Source organism: Narcine bancroftii, chromosome 10 (assembly GCF_036971445.1).
Source record: "Narcine bancroftii isolate sNarBan1 chromosome 10, sNarBan1.hap1, whole genome shotgun sequence".
Taxonomy (NCBI): domain Eukaryota; kingdom Metazoa; phylum Chordata; class Chondrichthyes; order Torpediniformes; family Narcinidae; genus Narcine; species Narcine bancroftii.
In genome coordinates this window covers 11,696,172-11,716,078 of record NC_091478.1, presented here as the reverse complement: position 1 = coordinate 11,716,078, position 19,907 = coordinate 11,696,172, and the positions used below count along the sequence as shown (strand labels likewise).

Genomic DNA, 19,907 nt, shown 5'->3' with positions numbered 1-19,907 from the left:
AGAAACAGGCCAGTTTGGCAATACTTATCCTTGCCGAACATCTTCTCCCATCTAGTCCCACTGAACTGCAAGTGGTGAAATGTAACCATGTAACCACTTACAGCCCAGAAAATGGTCAGTTTGGCCCTACTAGTCCAAGCCATACATTTTGTGTCACCTGGTCCCACTTACCCGTATTTGGCCCAGTGTAACCATGTAACCACTTACACCACAGATACAGGCCCGATTAGCTCTACTAGCCTGTGCCAAACATCTTCTCCCACCTCATCCCAATGACCTGCATTTAGCTAATTATAACCATATAACCACACAGCATAGAAACAGGCCAGTTTGGCCCCTAATGACCCTTATTTATCTTTTTTTTTAACAACAGTGAGTATTGTTTCTTATTATTTAATCCCAAGCTGCCCAATTCCACCCTTTTAATCTCCAACTACATACATTTTTAGAGTGTGTGTAGAAACCTGAGGACCCAAGGAAAACTCACTCAGACATGGGGAGAGCGAACACGCTCCTTATGGACAACACCAGATTCGAACCCGGGTCGCTGGCACTGTAATAGCACCATGCTAATCAACCGCTTCTCTAATCGTAAGGCCAGCTACTCTTCCAGCAACTTCACTCTTGCTTCAACTTGATAATATTGACATGGTAGAATGTGTTAATTGTACATGTAGAACCATAATCATTCATTCTTGCACCTAATGTATATCTGGCGAAGATCAAAGGCCTGAGACGGTTACCCATTACTCTCTACGGATGTTGTCTGACCTGATGAATTTCTCCATCATGTTTGTTTTTCTTACACCCAATGGATGGCTATTAAAACCTTGCTAATAGTTAAACAGTGTTGTCTCTGTAAAAACAAATTATTTTATAACATTTTGTCCATGTTACAAGACCTCTGCATGCCCATTCCATCTCGTGGAGTTGGCAAATATGTCAGCAAAAGATTTTTCTACCTGGTTTATATAGTGAATTTAAGGAGGCAAAAACAAAATCAATCCAATGACTTTAATGACAATGCCCTCCCTTTAAACATTATGCACAATATATTTAGTATGTGGCTTTGTCAATATTATTTGCTTCTGTACTAATCTCTTGCCTCCTCTTCCCAAGACGTATTGAGACTTGATCTCTCCTCACCTCTCTTCACAAATTACAAGTCATTGCATGAAATATCACATTCCTTTACTAAGCTCCAGAGGTGCTGAACACACCACAATGCTCCCTCAGAAAATTGACTTCAGCATTTTAAATCTCACTTTTAAATCCACAACTCATTTTTCTACCATCTCAGAATCACATAACTACATTTTCACAAACGCCTTCTTCTCTTTCTTATTTCCCAGCGTTTCTGATGGCTGTCCCTTTGGGTCATTGTATTGTCCTGTCTGAAATTTCTTTCATCTGTCCCTAAGACTTGCATCTCTTAATTTTGCTTGAGAAAAGCTTTTGCCTTCTGCCCTTCTCGGTTCTGTTGCATCTTTTCCTTTTTGCTCTTTGTGATAGTACAGATTCTATCGCCAATGTGTACATGTACAGATTGTAGTGTAGGACGACTGTGATTGGCTGAGAGTGTAGCCACACCTACTGGTAGGTCTTAAAGGATTGCTCCTAGTCAGACCTGGTCATTCTGGACTGGTCGACCTACTTGTGATATGCTCCAGTCTTTTAGTTAATAAAAGCCTTGGTTTGGATCAACAAGTCTTTGGTTCTTTCGACGCGTACTACACTCTTCTTCTTTTACTTAGGCATGTTTAGAGATTTGAAATATCGGTCAATGTTTGAGCAATTGAAGAATTATACCATCTGACTTTATTGTGTAGTATCTGTAGAAAGAGAAACAGAATTAATGCTTCACATCTGAGACATGAAGTGAGTTCTGATGAAGAATTTTGGTCTAGAAGCATTAACTCTTTCTCTTTGCATGTATCAGTGGTTCTCAACCTTTTTTTCCCCACTCACATATCACCTTAAGTAATCCTTTACTAACCACAAAGCACCTATGTCATCCTTGGCAGTGTTTCTGCAGTGTTTTTGATTTCTATGTTGCTTGGTCTTCCATTATGGACAATTCTTCTGATAAAAAAAGGGATTGATTTTTCTTTTTTTTTGCAGGAAGTCATGAAGAAGGTGGAAAAATTAGGGATGAAAGTTTAATCACCAGGTGTGCACCTAAATGCTTAAAATGTAGATGTACAGCATGGTTAAAAAGGCCCTTCTGGCCCACGAACCCATGCCTCCCCAAGTATACCAATGAACCTACAACTCCTGCTCATTTTTGAAGGGAGGGAGTAAAACGGAGTTCCCAGACAAAACCCACGAGTACATGGGAAGATCATACAAACTTCTGACAGACAACACCAGATTTGAACCGGATTCTATCACTGGAAGAGAATTACACTGACCGCATTGCCATCTGTGCCACCCACTTGATCCCAAACTCCACCCTCACCCCCCACCCCTGGTCTGTACTGAGACCTTCACTGCCTCTTCATTCCTCACACTTTGCATGTAAGGGCGGAAATCACTGTCCAATGCTGCAGTGTCATCCATTTTCCCTGAAGGCAGTGGCTTGTCTCTGGTTGATGGCAGTAATTATTTTGCAATCACCTGATCTCTCCCCACTACTCCAGACCCAGCATCATGATCTACCCAAAGAAAGCAAACTGGCAGGGAAAAGAAAATCCAGACATTGATCTAGATATTATCCTACATTTTTGCTTGTCTGGCAAAAACATTGGGTACTGTGGCCCATCAAACAAAGAGTTGGTAATGACAATAGTATATCAGTGGAAGATAGGGGCTTCTGTAGCACAATTAAATTAAAAGAGATGCATTTAAGGTGAGAGGAAAAGTTTAAAGGAGATGAGCAGGGAAAGCTTTATCCGCAGAGAATGGTGGTACCTGGAATAGGCTGTTGGGGTAGTGTTGTTTTCAAATAACTTTCAGATAGACATGTGAATATACAGGGAGTGGAGGGGTATGGAACAGGGAGTGGATGGGGTGTGGATCAGGGAGTGGAGGAGTATGGATCAGGGAGTGGAGGAGTATGGATCAGGGAGTGGAGGGGTATGGAATAGGGAGTGATGGGGTATGGAATAGGGAGTGGATGGGGTATGGAATAGGGAGTGGATGGGGTATGGATCAGGGAGTGGATGGGGTATGGATCAGGGAGTGGATGGGTTATGGATCAGGGAATGGATGGGGTGTGGATCAGGGAGTGGAGGAGTATGGATCCCCAGGGAGTGGATGGGGTATGGATCAGGGAGTGGAGGGGTATGGAACAGGGAGTGGATGGGGTATGGATCAGGAAGAGGAGGCAGAAGAGAACACCATTTGGCATGGTGTTCAGCACAGACATCATGGACCAAATGAGCTGTCCTTGTGCTTTTCTAAGTTCCAAAGGCCAGTAGGCAAAAGTTAAAAACAAGATGCCGGATTCAAATAGCAATATTCAACAAACGTTGTGGAATAAAATCCTTTAGAGGTGAAAATCCCAATATAAAGAGCAGCATATTCACAAGTTGGGATTTTTTTTTTGTTTGTTTTTCTCTTTTCCAAAACCAATTGATTGTGCATTCCAGATGCAAGGTAAGAACCCCTTCATCATATTCTTTTTGAAGGAGTTATCTGTTTGAATCTTCCTGTGTGCATGTACATTGTTTATATAAAATAGGGGTGATGGTGCATCTAATCTTGACGGGAGTAGATTCCTTTGTCAATTGGTTTAACCATTTAACTCCACCCAAAGAATGCATAGATTTTGAGGGAAATAAAAGACCAGGCTATATTTACCCCTCAAAAAATTCTCTATCAACAGGTTCATCAATCTATTTATTCTGTGCACAGACTTTGAAATGTTTACATTTTCAGAATTTTCCATGATCGAAAATGTGCTTGGCTGCAATGTAGGTTATGTCATATGGTAATTTGCTCCATGTAGCTTATCTAAGTACAGCTAGAATCTGATAACGCATACCTTTTAGTCCGGGAACAAGAAAACAACTGTTGGAAGACTCACGTTGTCTTTGAAGTGAGTTTATTTAATGCAGGACAATCCATTCCACCCTTCCACCTCAGCCAGGCACAAATAAATCATGACCAATTGGCCAAAAAATGGTTTCCTTAGCTCAAGATTGAGATGAGATCAAGATTTCTCATGGACCACATCTGAAAAAAATAACGAATTTGTAATACATTGACATCAGATTATTTAATCAAACAAGCTTTGAAAGAGTCTATATAAACAATGTAATTATGCTAACTTTGACCCTTCTTAGGAGGGTGCCAGAAATGACTGACAGATGGTATTTGAACAACTCTTAGAAGGTTGAGCAATGAAAATGCAAATCATTTTACAAGTAGCAGGTCGACGTTGCTGTATAGCAAAAGCAAGTGAAATGTTTTGTCCTATAGTTCGATGCTCAGATAAGAATTATACTTGGATTATATAAATAGTTGTCCCACAATCTGAGTTTATTAGTCTTTATTGTCCATTTTAGCTCATTCCTCTTCAACATCCTATCTGGTAGGATCTTTCAATACGAATACTTGCTTTGTGCTTTAAATCCAGTTCAACATGTATTTATCAAATTGTTCTGCAGCAAGTTATCTACATTGGTCCCTGGTGTCTTACAATGGATTCAGTATACCACAACTTAAAAAAATACTCAAATGATTTTATAAATCAAATTTTTAACCATAAATTTGAATTCCATGTTGTAAATTAAGTTTTGCACAAAGCAGTGTACTTCAGAAAAAGCAAAGGCGCCATTTATCTCCAGCAAACTTTGTGTCAGGGATCCCGTTATATCTCTTGTTTGCCTTTTTTTAAAAAATATAACTACTGATTTTTATTTAAAAGAAAGACCATTAATTTGAACTCGATTACCATTGTAACCTGAGAAAGCAACGTTGCTGACTGTAATAATAGCAGGAGCCAAAAAAGGGAAATAAAAATGCCACACAAAGCCATTGATAAAGTCGAGGAGTTTACTCATGTGTGCAACACATTTACAAAGAGTTAGATGATGGATTGATGCCTATATTAATGATGTCACTGAAATCCAATTGGACTGTGAGCATTTTCTGCAATTCTCCAAATGTTCACTGAATTTAAAATGACACATTTCAATAGTTTTATGTTCTGCCGCAAAACTTTCAAGGGTTTTGAGGCTGCTTGTGCTCAGTTAAGCGACATACAGTGTTGCCTTCTCCACCTTGTATATTTCACATCCACTGCACCCACGGAGAAGTGAGGGTTGTCTTGCTCACTCTATATGGTTTTCATTCAGTCTGACATGCTTCCTGCCTTGACTTAATAAACTCTAAGGCTCATTTATTCATGCTTCAGGCCCAACTGCTGCATATTGGGAATGAAATAGTTTTCATTAATTTTTTTCAAACATGAAATTTGACCTTCCTAACTGACACATCTAGTGTATCACTTTGACAAGATTCACAGACTGTGGTCCTGAAAAAAAAAAATGACTAAACCTGCAGCTTTATTAAGACCCTACAACCTTTTTAGCCCTGGGGCGGAGAAAGAGTCGTTTTCCTGCTGGGTTTTCTTAAATTTGAGAAGCCAGTGTGGGTAACAGGAAAAAGGCCAAGTGAAGGTATGGATGGTATCAAATGTGAGAGTATGGTCAGACTCTGCAGGGTTTGCTTATTAAAAGCATACAATAAATTAGATAATTAACTTAGCAATCAGAGAAAGCAAATGAAAATAATGGAATTTGGAATGTATATAAATAGTAAACTCTCCAACAAATAAGACAGTTAAACATTTTTGACAGATGGTTAGTATAAACAGATATTTGAGATAGATTCATCCTAGTCTGGAAAATAAAAATTCCTTTTACATTTTAGAACAATGAGCCTGCATCTTTAAGTAGTCTGATTAAAAAAATACTGAAGAAAACAAATTATTTGCACATATTTAAAAGTAATTTCACTGACTTTGACCTATAGTTTTAAAAGCTCTATAAATTTACAAGAGTAGCCTGCAAGGTTTTGAAAACTGGCAGAAAAAAAAATGTTTTCTGGCAGTTGAGCGTTTGAAACATGCAAAAACCAGTTAACCTCTCCTGTTCTTGGAGCCTCCAGATAACATGCCCACGCAAATTCTCGCACCAATTCCTCACACACAAATACCTAAGATCTGAACCGAACTTGCTGTTGGGAGGAAGGCCTACCTAAGTCATGCAGCTTATGCAGTGGGCCCTAAAGCTTTCCCCTTGTGCAATCTGGACCATGGTACATTTAGGGCATGAACACGCAGAGGCATCAGGAGCTAGAGAAGGGCACCACATACCCTTCAGTGAAAAGTATTTGCCTCAAGGTTAGATTAATAAAGCAGCCCATCTTATTGATCATCAAACAGTCTCCTGGAGTGTCAGGTGGCAGGTCATTGAGTCAGTTACAGACAACATTTGGAATTGCTCTTCCCAAAAATGTAGCTGCTCTCAGAATACTCATTAAACGGTTAAAAGATAATGTCAGCAAGTGTGTTGAGTTCCTGTAATGGAATGGAGCTATGTTATAATATTATTGTAATGCTATCATATATTCAGTAAGATCCTGCTTGGAAAAACTCCATATTTTGCTTAAGTATGTCTGTAAAACTACTAATAAATATTAACTGATAAACTGATATATTATTTAAGAGTGATTAACTTGGTTAATCCTTCATTGAAGTAGGTGCCATGGGATTTTATAGGCAGTTATCTATTCACATTGCAAGCCGAAATTTCTAGGCTTTTTTCTTCCTCAATCAATTTCCTCAGTTTACTGCTTAATCCCAGATGATAAAGAACACAAAAGGTTAAATTTTATTTTCTGCCAGTGGATCAACAACTATATCCATGTACTATGCTATCAGTCTCCTGGGGTATTGATTTATACTGTGTAATTTACATTGAAGCATTGACTTTTGCCAGTAATAAGTATTCATGAATGAATCTGAAAGTGTTTCCAGCACCTTGGTGCATGGCCATGCCAGAATGCTAGAAGGGTACTGGAAATAGTTCAGCTAGTAGGAGAGGGCAGTTTTACTCCATATTTCAGGAGAACGTTTACCTTGTCTTTGAGGACAAAGGCTATTGAGTCCATTTAAAATATCTGAAGTCCTTCTTTCAAGAGTCTATCTTACGATGAGGTCTACAGCATGGTTTTGACATTGTTGTCTCCCACATACTCTGGAGCTTAGTTGAAAATGACAGGCTGAGTAAACACTTTAAACTGAAAAAAATGTTCTAAATGGGGTTCTAACAACCCGCTAAAAATTAAACTAGGGGTTAGTCAAGAAGTCCACATAATCCAAACTTAATTTCCAGGATACAAGAACTATGCACAATACACTGTCTTGATTAGGATATAATCGTGGATTTCAGAAGGAGAAGGAATGACCACCCTCCACTACACATTAATAACTCTGTAGAGGAGACAGTGGAGAGCACCAAGTTCCTTGGAGTCTACTCAACCAGTGACCTATTGTGGACAGACATCTCCTCACTTGTCAGGAAGGCGCAACAGTAACTGATCCTCTAGAAAAGACTGAAGGGGGAAAAGCTACTGGCCACCATCATGGCAACCTTCTATAGGAGGTCTAATGACAGCATCCTAGCTGGCTGCATCAGTGTGGTACAGTTACTGAAGAGAAATGGATTGGAGATCAATCCATGAGGCCATGAGTGGCAGAGAGGATCAAGGGAGTCTCCTTTCTCCCCCCACCCCATCCCCCCTCCCCATATCGACATGATCTACCAGGATCGCTGTCTTAAGAGGGTGCGCAAAATCACTGAGGCCCCTTCCACCCTGCAAACAGCATCTTTCAGCTGCTGCTGTCAAGAAAGAGATCCAGGAGGATCAGAGCCAACACCATCAGGCTGAGGAACAGTTTCTTCCCAAGAGCAGTGAGAATGCTGAGTGACCAAAGGAACTGTCCATCCGAGACTCTCATATTTATAAAATAATATTTGTTTATTTATTTGTACTGTCTATGTGAATACTTGTCCTGCATATGTACTGTCTGACTGTATGAGAGTTATAGTTATGTCTGGTTGTGTGTCTGCATGTTTTGCACCGAGGACCGGAGAACTTGTGCAATCAGATGATAAATAAACTTGACTTGACTTGATTATCCTCAAATTGGTTAGACAATCCTTATACCTATTTAATTCAATTAAAAATAAACATGTTATGCTTTCTTCTGTAAAATAATGTCACATATTGAAAGAATTCTACCCTACAAACCTGCTCCACAAACTTCTCGACAGAGCATCACAAGTTCTCCATGAAAACCAAAGCCAAAACATTCTCATGTTTGGTGAGGGAAGGAGAAAGAATTTACGTAGAATTTACTGTTCCTACTTTGTACAGTGAAACACTCACTTTTCAACTCACATTTTAATAATTGTAAATATAATTTTAACATAACACCCAATAGAATCAGAGACAGAATTTATGGTCAGGAACATGTCGCAAAATTTGTTGTCACGGTACAGACATTTTCAGTATATAAACCCCCTTAAAAAATAAATAAAAATAGAGCAAGTAAAATTCAAAATAATGCAGGGTCTGTGGTTCTTTGCTCGTTACGAATTTGATGGTAGAGGAGAAATAGAGGCCCTTGTGGCAATAGTAGCATTAAGCATTAAACCAGATATGTTTGAAATGTTAACTCATTTCAAACTCGTCAGTTCTAATGCAATCCATCAATTTATTTTTCCTAATGTGGCTTCATATTTCCATGAAATTTCTTGGTCCAGATGACAAGGCTTTTGAAGATTCAGAACTGCTATTGACTAGAAAATGTTATCCATTCTGCCATATTCAGTTAAAACAGTTGATTGTCACAAATCATTCTGCCCGTTTTGTTAAAATTGGCACTGTAAGAAATGAGTGAAACACGAAAGTCCGCAGACACTGAGATTGTAGTAAAAGCTCACTGAAACGCTGGAGGATCTCGGCCAGTCTTTACAGTGTCCATAGGAGACAGAGGTACATCGCCGATGTTTCAGGCCTGAGCCCTTCTTCAAGGAATAAGCAGAATAAGCCAGAAACAGGAAATCTCAGAAAGTCTCAGAATTCAAACAGTGGGGGGAGGAATCTAGACCCACAAAAGTGTTAACTGGATAAAGGACCCAAGGTAAGAATTTTATCATGCTTGTGCGAAAGGAGACAGAGTGGAGAGACAGATAAGGAAAGGCGATGGGGGGATCACTCAATGCTCTCGATCACTTCAACAACCTCATTACCTCATGTTTACCATATATAACATGTAACAATTACAGTACGGAAACAGGCCATATCGGCCCTTCTTGTCCACACCGATTTAAGTGAACTATGGTCTAGATTCCTCTCCCAATTCTGAGACTTCCTGAGATTTCTTGCTTCTGGCTTATTCCTTGAGGAAGGGCACAGGTCCGAAATGTCGGCAATACATCTTTGTCTCCTATAGAAACTGAAATGACCTGCTGAGTTTCTCCTGCATTTCGGTATGTTTTTACTGTAAGAAGTGAACTCGTACTCCAACTATCTTATTGAGATCTCACACAGCAATCACGCACCTGGTGGAAAAATTCAAAATTTAAATTGTTGATTAGTATATTGTATTAAGTGACTGTTGAGTCATGAGGTTATCCATTCCAGATGTACCTTGGTGTAGGAATTGCCTTTGCCGAACTAAATAGGCATGGTCCTACTGTATCCGTTTCCCTTTGCCTTTTCATTGATCAGTTCCATTGTACTCAACAGAATGAAGCAGAAGGACTCCAAAGAGCAGCTGAAAACAAAATCACTTATATAGTGTAGGTGATCAAGACTTCAAACCAATTTTCAAATTAATTCTTACAATCAATTCAAATGAAATGACTGAAAAATATAACTAACTGAGTGCTAAATAAAGACTATAATAAAAAATGATATTCTGGAAAATAGGAAAGAAAAAAAAGGCTGACTACACAATACCATTCAACACTACACTCTGCTACACCCCACTGCACTGCCCCTCACTGCACGACACCATGCAGCACTGCTCTGCTCTACACTGTGCTACACTGCAATGCACTACTCCACACGACATTGCACCACACTGCTCTGCACTGCATCACACTAGGTTTCATTAACTGAGCAAACATTAGCGAACAGGCCTTCACTTACTGGCAGAACTTTATATCACTGCAAAGTTTAAATATATCGCCAATATGCATGTCATTGAATAATGTGTTATTTTCTGCTTATTGCTCTCAAGCTCGGGGAAGTATAACACCTGTGTGATTTTCCAGAAACTCACAGCCAGCCACAACGGATGGTGAAACACAGATAAGTTCTATTGACATCGTACAATTCAAACAAAATATAAAGGCAGTTGACTGGGCGAAGCAAACTCCAGAAAATTCAATCAGTGGTCTTTGCTTAAAAAAAATCAAGAATAATGCTTCTGTTTGGCAGTGAAAAATAGTTCAGGCAAGGTAACGGCTTAACAGTAATAAACTTTTCAACTAAAAGACAAAGCGTTAACTGCTAAACATGAGTCCCTTCATCTGACAGACTTCACATTGCTTTCTTTAAATTTGGATTGATTGATGCCCAAGAAAGGAGCCTGACCCCTTCATCTTATCAAAACCTAGACTATGTAATTGGTCAAGTAGCTACACCCAATTTAAGTTGGTCTAAAGTGACAGACAGCTTGACTTAATGCCCTTGAGTACCATCATAAAAAGATTGCAATACTTGTTTTAAGTTCAATAATGGCATACAGAGCTTTTAACCATATATTTTGTGTATTTTGCAGTTGGTGCTTATAAGGTTTCATTCTGGCTTTTATAGTTTGCTTTTTCTACTGTACTTATTTTGTTATTTGAGAGAGCAAATAAACAGTAATGTACATTACTCTCTCTAAAAGGACGTTTCTCTGACTTTCTTTTCATTCTCAGTTTGTCATTGAGCTTCCTCGACCAAGATTAAAGCTTACGACCAAGGAGATCAGAGGCTACAGTTTCTGCAAAATCAAGTTTGTGCTTGTTTTTCTTTTAATAACAGTTGACAAGTTACAGGGGTAGAAATTATAATTCTCATAAAAATTAAAATGGCACAGCCAGTCCACAGCAGTGATTTCAAAAAGCTCCGTGTGGAAGCATTATGAACCCTGAGGTCAAATTCAGTAAGTCCTGCTCGGAGTACTGATTTCCCAGCACAATTCCCACTGACGACAGCAGCCCTTGAAGGAAGGGTTCCCAATGAAAACCATCATTTCTGGCACTGCGACTGAGCGGTCATCTTTGGCCTTGGATTGGAGTGAGTGGGACACCAAGGTTATTCTCCCCCAGGATTTGTGGCACAGGGCTGTCATCACCAATAAGGGTTTCCTGCCCCACCCAAAACAAACAGCAGTCCTTATATGGAAAGTCAGTGACATCTCTTCCATCCAGAGGACTCCATGGCAATTGTAACCAATCTTGCTGGCTTCATCCTCGATAAATCTTGAACCTTCCCTGTAAGCCCTGCCTTTCAATGGAGATCTGAACATTTACTTCAGAATGTACATGCTTTAATCTAATAAAATGACTTAAAATATGGTGGCATTGTTGTATGTGTAGAAGTTACAAAGCAGTGTGTGGTGGTACACCACCAGCCTACTGCAGGGGGAAACCTCTGTACCTGCAGGAATGTAAGGGGACAGGACAACACCTGGGCGGCTGCCAATCAGTCGGCCTGAATGGATCAAGCCCCACCCGGTTGGGTGTCAATCACACTCCTGGATTTAAACCTGCACCGGCCTCCCGAGGCCTCACACAGAGTTGCTGCACCCACAGTCAGCCTGGCTCTGTGGAAGTCTTTGTGGATTAAAGCCTGTTGTACAGTCTTTACCTTGTGTGTGTCTGATTCTGTCTAACAGTGCACCACACTGTGGACTTAAATTATAATATCCACTACCACCACACCACAAATAGGAGCAATGTTTGGCCCTGGGGCCTTTCAGCCTGCCCCACTATTTATCAAAAGTACAACCGAACTATCATCTTTATTTCTATATCCCTTCATATCCAAAAATCTATCATTTCTGTTTTGTGAGGACAAAGCCTGAATCTCCATAGCCGTCCGAAGCTCTTCTGTTCCTCAACCAATATTCTTCATTCATCAGTGAGAATTTTGTCAGTTCCAGTGAACTAATCTCTCATTTTTCTAAACGCCAAAGAAAACAGGCTAATACAATCTGCTGGAGGAAGTCAGCGGGTCGAGTAGAATCAGAGGGGAGACAAAGGAATGCTATTTGCCTGTTTTCTTGCATCCATTTTGTGCAATGATCATTTTGAAAACCCAGAGCTCACCACCAAATCACATTGCCAATTCTGCTATCGCCTGCAACACAAATCCATTACAGCCTCCAAATTTGTCCATACCCTTGATAAGTTCCACGAGGATTCATATGTTTGCATGATATTCCTTTTCCTCTTTAGCGTTCTCGTTGATTTCAAGCGGGAAAGCTGGTGCAAGGTCTTCAAGAAAAGCAGCATCCCCTTCCTCATAGTTGCTTGTAGAACGCTTCATCAATGCAGTCAACAGTTTTTAAAATAGTTCTGCCATGGGGAGCCATTTTCCCACGTCTTCTCCCTACACCATCATGCCACGACCCAACCCCCCCTCCACCAGAATGCATCCTCCCAACACTCCTCTGCCAAGTGCGCACTATTACTGTCCCTAGTCTTGGCATGGATTTCAAGAAATAAGCCATAGAATACTTGGTTCTCCTACATTTCTCAGAGATGAGAATAGAAGTTCTACTTGGAAGGAGAGCAATATTTAAACATGCTGGAGAAATGCATCAGGTCATGCAGGATCCACAGGGATTAAAGGGTTAACATCTCACTCTTTTGTTCAAGTACCTGCCTATTTTTGGTCATATCATAAACATTCATTACCCTTATTTTCTATGGATGCTGCACGACTTGCTGAGTTTCTCCAGTATGTTGTGCATCTGCCGGCTTTCTTGTTGAACTGTTTGGAAGGAGGTTTGCAGGAGGCCGCTTTTCTTTCCTGGCCCCTCCTGAGCTCACAGGTACCTTCGGCAATCAGCGCTGTGGTGACTTTGAATGAGCTACACAGGGAGTGGAGCTACAGATGTGAAAGGTAAAGGCAAGCAAACATTCTGGAAGAACCTCTCTTGGAGAATCTGGAGAATCTCACTTATCTCAAAGAACATTGATGTTTTTCTCTACCTAAGTACAGTTTGAACTTCAATGTTCGTCATGGCCTTGTAGAATTACTTATTTACAAATGGGAGCACATCACAATTGACATGAGTGCATCTGCATATTCCTTAGTTGGGAATCTGGCTGCCAAAAACACCACTGTAGTGAGAGATGGCTCTCAGCAGACAAAAGTGTGCATTCACGCAGCTATCCTTGACTGAGATTATAGAATGGTTCTAATCTGCATTAATGGCTGCTATCTACACAGGTCCTGATTAAAACTGACCTTCAATCCCCAACAAGCCTCCTCATTTAGTTCCAGTGAAATGACCAAGAATCCCAAGCTTCATAAAAATTAAACCTAGAAACCATACACTGGAAAATATGCAGTGAATTGTGAACGGGTGTTGAATCAGTGTTAACCACAGTCAGAGGGCAAAGAATATTCATTCCTCTGAAATGAAGCCCAAGTACCCAGCTTTTTTGGCTTGACCTCTTATTGAAGAACGCAGAAGAAATCAACATGGGGGGGGGGGGGGATTGGCTTCAAAGCAAACAAAATCACATCAGCCTCCAGGTTAATTCAAAGAAGTTGCTGGATTAATTCATCACAATTCTGACCGTAACTGACTTCCTCATTGTTCTTGATAATGGACAAGATGGAAAGGTGAAAGTTGGATGACTGTTCCTACACGGTGTACAAGCAACGGACTCCTTTCGGCAATGCAACACTTGTGTTTATGTTCTTGATTATAAAGTTGGAGTGTGCTTAGGAAATCTACCTTTATAGTCTATTGATATTGCTATAGTTAAGACCTGTCAACTATTCTCTTTCTCTCTCTTTGGCTTGGCTTCGCGGACGAAGATTTATGGAGGGGGTAAATGTCCACGTCTGCTGCAGGCTCGTTTGTGGCTGACAAGTCCGATGCGGGACAGGCAGACACAGTGGCAGCGGTTGCAAGGGAAAATTGGTGGGTTGGGGTTGGGTGTTGGGTTTTTCCTCCTTTGCCTTTTGTCAGTGAGGTGGGCTCTGCGGTCTTCTTCAAAGGAGGTTGCTGCCCGTCGAACTGTGAGGCGCCAAGATGCACGGTTATTTTCTTTCTTTTTCTTTGGCTTGGCTTCGCGGACGAAGATTTATGGAGGGGGTAAAAGTCCACGTCAGCTGCAGGCTCGTCTGTGGCTGACAAGTCTGATGCGGGACAGGCAGACACGGTTACAGCGGTTGCAGGGGAAAATTGGTGGGTTGGGGTTGGGTGTTGGGTTTTTCCTCCTTTGCAGCAGTAACTAAGAGCAACCTCAAATAAAATGAGACATCTGCAAAATGGACGAAAGCTAGCTTAGATGCTTATCTAAAACACTTCGCCAAAGACAAGTTTGCATTCTGACATGTGATGACTGGCAATACTGCCGAGCTGCTGCTGTGGGTGTGACACCTTTCCCAGAATGACGCGGGTCCGTGAGGGCAGCAAGGTACCACATCTTGGATGGAGGTACAGCCTGCTGAGGACGACTTGCAATAACAATGAGCAGAAGCAAAGAAGGCAATACAAAACATGGATTCGAGGCATGGAATAACCTCATTCAACACCCATTACCTCCTCAAGCAGCCATCTACCATTAGTGTTCATTGAATGAAGGAAAACGATACAGCTGCCATTTTCAGCTGTTGGTGATACTTCAGCAACAAAGAAACTCATGGCTAACTCGCATCAAACAGATCTAAATGGATTATAGCTGATAATATTTATATGTTCCAGATGATATTCTTTTTCCTGAAGATTAGTTTCAACTGACATCAGGAAGATGGGTTAAGGAGATATCACTGTAGCCTGGCAACATTATGATAAGTAAATAAAATAGCCTTTGATCCAGACTGCTCACTTTAAGTGATGAGAATCCAAGGGAGTGTGTAGACACAAGAGAGATAAAGCATCCTGTTACATATTCCAGAGAACATCATGATCAAAACCAATAAGGGGTACCATGTCCCCGTCAACAGCCTATATTTAGATGTGTTCAGAAAATTATTCTTTAAAAAAATATTGAAACATAACAAGATCATCTTTATAAATGTGTCCTTGTAGATATTGATTTCCACCAAAGCAGTTTGAGTTATTGCCACTATCTTTCCAGCTTCAAACGTTAAGAAGTAAAATGTGGTGAGATTTAAGACAGTTCATGTCAAGCCTTAAATCATTAAATGTTAAAGAACATGTACAAACATTCCTCCCCAAGCTCCCCCCCCCCCCCACAAAATACTGGCATTTGAAAAAAATTAACCAACTAACAGCTTCCAGAATGGCCTTGGAGAATGCCTAGTGACCTATCACTGACACTCAACACCTCCTCATTTGTCAGGAAGGTGCAACAGTAACTGTACTTCCTGAGAAGACTGAAGCAAGCAAGGCTACCGGCCACCTTTATGTCAGCCTTCTATAGGAGCTCTATCAAGAGCGTCCTGGCTGGCTGCATCACAGTGTGGTACGGTTGCTGCAGAGAAATGGATCGGAGGTCAATCCACAGGACCATAAGAGTGGCAGAGAGGATCACTGGAGTCTCCCTCTCCCTCATCAACATGATCTACTGGGATCCTTGTCTGAAGAGGGCACACAAAATCACTGAGGATCCCTTCCACCCTGCACACAACTCTTTCAGCTGCTCTGTTTGGGAAAGAGATACAGAGGAATCAGAGCCAGAACCACTAAGCCAAGGAACAGTTTCTTACCATAGGCAGTGAGAATGTGGAACGACCAAAGGAACAGCTCACTATAACCATCCAAGACTCTTATAGGTACAGCAATATTTATTCACATGAAATACTTGTCCTTCGCATGTATTGTTTGTCTGTATGTGTTTTATGTCTGGCTGTGTGTCAGCGTTGTTTGCACCGAGGACTGGAGAACACTGTTTCGTTGGATTGGGCTTGTACAATCAGACGACAATAAGCTTGATGACATGACTTGATTATACTCTAAGTGTATCATTATATTAAAATGTATGTTAATAATAGCTCAGACATGTGTAAAAAATATATACTGGCAATATCACGTCCAATAGATTTTCAGTAAGTTTGTTCTTGGGTCGTGGGTTTGCCATTGAGGTTTGCTCTAGATTTGAGGAGAATAACAAATGACCTTATTGAACCTTACAAAATTCTTGGAGGACACAACAAGATTGATGTAGGTAGGGTCAAACTGCAGAACTCGCAATCTGTCTCAGAATAGATTGGCCACTTGGATCTGGGATGAAGGGAGCTTTATTCATTCACAAGGCAGTGAATCTTAGGAATTCTTCATGTGTGGTTGTGGAGGTTCAGTTCCTGATTTCATTCAAATCACAGATTGATAAATGTCCAGATATCAAGGGAACCCTGTGATATAGTGAGAGTTCTGGATAATGGAGTCAAGTTTGATGATCAGCCGTGAAGTTAATGAATGGCACAGTGGGGCCAAAGGACTAGTTAGACAACTCATACTCCTAACTTTGGGATTCTCATTCTTGTCCTTCCCTGGCAGGCACCAAATGATTTCTTAAACCATGCACTCGTCTGTGTCTTACTGCCAGACATAAAATTCTCTCAATTAGCCTGGCCACCCAATTATGGCAAGAGCTTTCCAATGGTCAGCAAGGACAAAGTGTGAACTCAAAGTGAAAAGGAGCAGCTTCCAGAAGCCAGATAGAAGCCATAGAAGTGGTATAAAAGCATAGCACTGAAACACCACGACCCACATATAAAATTGTGAAATAAGAAAGGAACAGGTGTTAAAGTTCAAGCCTAAATGCTATGGACCTAATTTTCATAGCTTTTGCATTTTCATCATGTAGAGACTATCATTGCACAAATGTATCCTTATTTAGGGCAAATCACATTTGTCATTGTTCAGGAATAAGTGACACAGGTGTGGCCGCTCCTGGCACAGCTGTAAACCCAGCTATGCCACACCTGGCTCATAGAGTGAGTATCAGCACCAAAACATATTGGATGAATATGCCAGCTAAATGTTGGAGTACAATCTTAAGAACATAAGAAACAGGAGCAGGAGTCGGCCATCAGGTTTGCCGAGCCTGCTCCGCCATTCAGTGTTCGGATGATAGGTTCATCTCCTGCTCCGCCATTCAATGATCGATTGATAGGTTCAACTCCAGCTCCCTGCCTTAACTCTTTCTTTGTAAAAATCTATCCAACCTTGTCTTAAATATATTTACTGGAATTGCCTCCACTGCGAATCGCCTCCACTGTGTTCTGTGGGATTTAGAAGAAAGCGAGCAGTCTACATACTGAGTTGTGAAGCTGCCAGGGCTACCAAAGTCAACAAGAATTTCCATTTGAACAATGGTAAAAGCAACAAAGTAGAACAGTGTTCGACACATTGCACCCAGATTCATCCATGATATCAGAGCTTGGATCTATGAGCTCCAATTCAGATTGCTGAAGACAGCAATGGAAATAGTGTAAATTGTGCCATAAGTAGGTGTGAGTCTGGTGCAACAGACACACTGTTGTGAATGGTGGACAGGTATAAATAATTCCACCATCATTGTTGTTTCATCAAGAATTCACGGCTTACTTCCAGGAACTACTTGGGGTTAAATGTGGTTCCAGGTCTTTTCCCCTCTGGTACTTGGTAGCTTTTCCTTGATACTCTTCTCAATGCCTTTGGTTTGTTTGCTTGCTATTGGGGCCAGTTCGCCATGAGGATGTGCGCCGCCACACAGTTTCACTTTGAGTTAGAGTAATTGCAAATTAAAGTCTGAAAATTGTAGAGTGTTATTTCTGAAAGTGTGTCAGTTAAGACTCTTAATGCTGTCAAAGAACCCAGACTGTTGCAGGAATGTTCTCTTATTTATCTCCGATGTTCTTGTGTTGTCAATGCTTCATTTCTGTACTACTCTTCTTCCCTCTCTTTAATTCCCTCTACACATTCAATTCAGTCAATTTGTCTTCTCTTTTCATTGAACAGGAGGTGGTGCAGAGCACAGGAAGGGCGGGCGCAAAGTTTCAGAAGCTATTGGTCGCGCTAAGCACATTCCCAGCCTGTCAATCCAGTGTGGGAAAGCTGGTAAGGTCAGAAGGAAGGCTAATCGAGAATTATGGCAATATTTCACCTACTTTGCCACCAAGGAGGCCAGAATAAAATTAAGCAGTAGCAGCTGATGAAAATTTGCGTATTAATATGAAGAAAGATGGCTGTGGCCTAATGAAGGCCATGGTGGAGATTTCTCACACAATGAGCTTCCAACCTCACTCATGTTACAGATGAAGCACCAGTAAACAGGTCTAAACAGTACAAAAATGAGAGGCAAACAGGTCTTTGCTTTTTTTGTTTCAATGTTTGTACCCAGTTACTCATTGGAGTGTTTAAGAAATTGGTCCTTTCCCTACAGAATGAAGGTTGGTGTCTATCTACTGCTAAACTTTGCAAAAATAATTCTTCCTGACTGATCATATGGTAAATGTGGCTTCTTTGATATTTTCCATAATAATATTGCACTTTTATACCCATTATTTATAATGGAGCTCGCTGCCTTCCAGATTGCATTTTATGAGATCATATCATTCACTTACCAGCTGTTAAGCTTAATATTTACATAGCATAATTGTACAGTATGTCAAGTAAGGGTGCAAGAGTTATTAACAGTGTTCATAACAAATATATACCTTCGCTTCAAAGTATTCATATCTAATCCTGTGCAAGGTTCAAACCATTAAGCGTTTTTATGAGCCTTTTGAAAATCATATTCTATTACTCAAGATAAAAAAATGTGAATATTAATAAAATAGGCTTAGGTGTTTTACCAAATGTGGTAACACAAGGTTCTAAAGTATTTATACTCTTATCCAAGAGCTCAAGAAAAGTCTCTGGGGGGGGTTTTGTGAATAAACGCATCTTAAAAATTAAACATCTCTCGAAAGAGCAGAAATCTGTACTATTGCTAATAAAAGATATTAATTTTAATGATCTCCTTGAACATACCACATTGCCAATAGCAGTTCTGTGGATTTAAAATTACATGATTTAAACTCAGATATAATTCATTTCACTTTTGTCAATAAGAGGAAAGTTTCTTGTCTTGCCATAAGCTGAGTACAACTGAGTGCATTTAGATATACTTATTTTAACAGAGTCAGACAGATAGAATATCTGAGAATGTCTCCAGTAGTTACCCATCTGTCAGAGTAAATGTGCTGTCACAGTTAACAGACAGGAAGTAATGAGAGCTTTGATCTGCCAGGCCATTTTTGGCAGATTTCGTTAAACCTTCTGTAGCGACTTTCCTAATCTTCTTATAGAAACAATTATCATGCCTTGAAGATTAAGGGGAAAGTTTCAACTGGCAGAGAATAAAGTAGAGCATCTGGTTTCTTTGTTGGAGAATCTGGACCTCAATCCAAGGGCTGGATATCTGCACAATATTTCCTCTTGGGCTGGAGAACGTTGGCCTTTGGGGGTCATATTTTATAGAAATGAAATCTACTGGATTGCCTTTCAAAGAATTGAGGTCATTATGTTTCAGGAAACCCCGCACAGTATTCTCTTTTATTTGTGCTAGCCTTGTGATCAACCTCATAGCAATCCAAGTTAATAAACATAAATGATGGGAACACTGCCAGTCCTTTTATGAGCTGCAAAGTTACATTGTTAGAGAAACTATCCAAATATTTAAAATACAGCCATCTTATAGCCTGGATACTAAAGATGAAAT

The 19,907-nt window shown here is 40.4% G+C and overlaps 1 long non-coding RNA gene across 1 annotated transcript in view; it reads right to left on the bottom strand.

Moving 5' to 3' along the window:
* Positions 1–1,149: 1,149 nt before the first annotated feature.
* The window catches only part of LOC138743886 (uncharacterized), a 71,219-nt gene continuing 52,461 nt past the window's right edge, over positions 1,150–19,907 (bottom strand). Inside the window, exons 2-3 of the long non-coding RNA XR_011345093.1 lie at positions 3,986–4,176; positions 1,150–1,832 (exon numbers count right to left, since the gene is read on the bottom strand). This is a non-coding gene — a long non-coding RNA (uncharacterized lncRNA). The remainder of the gene's footprint in view (positions 1,833–3,985; positions 4,177–19,907) is intronic.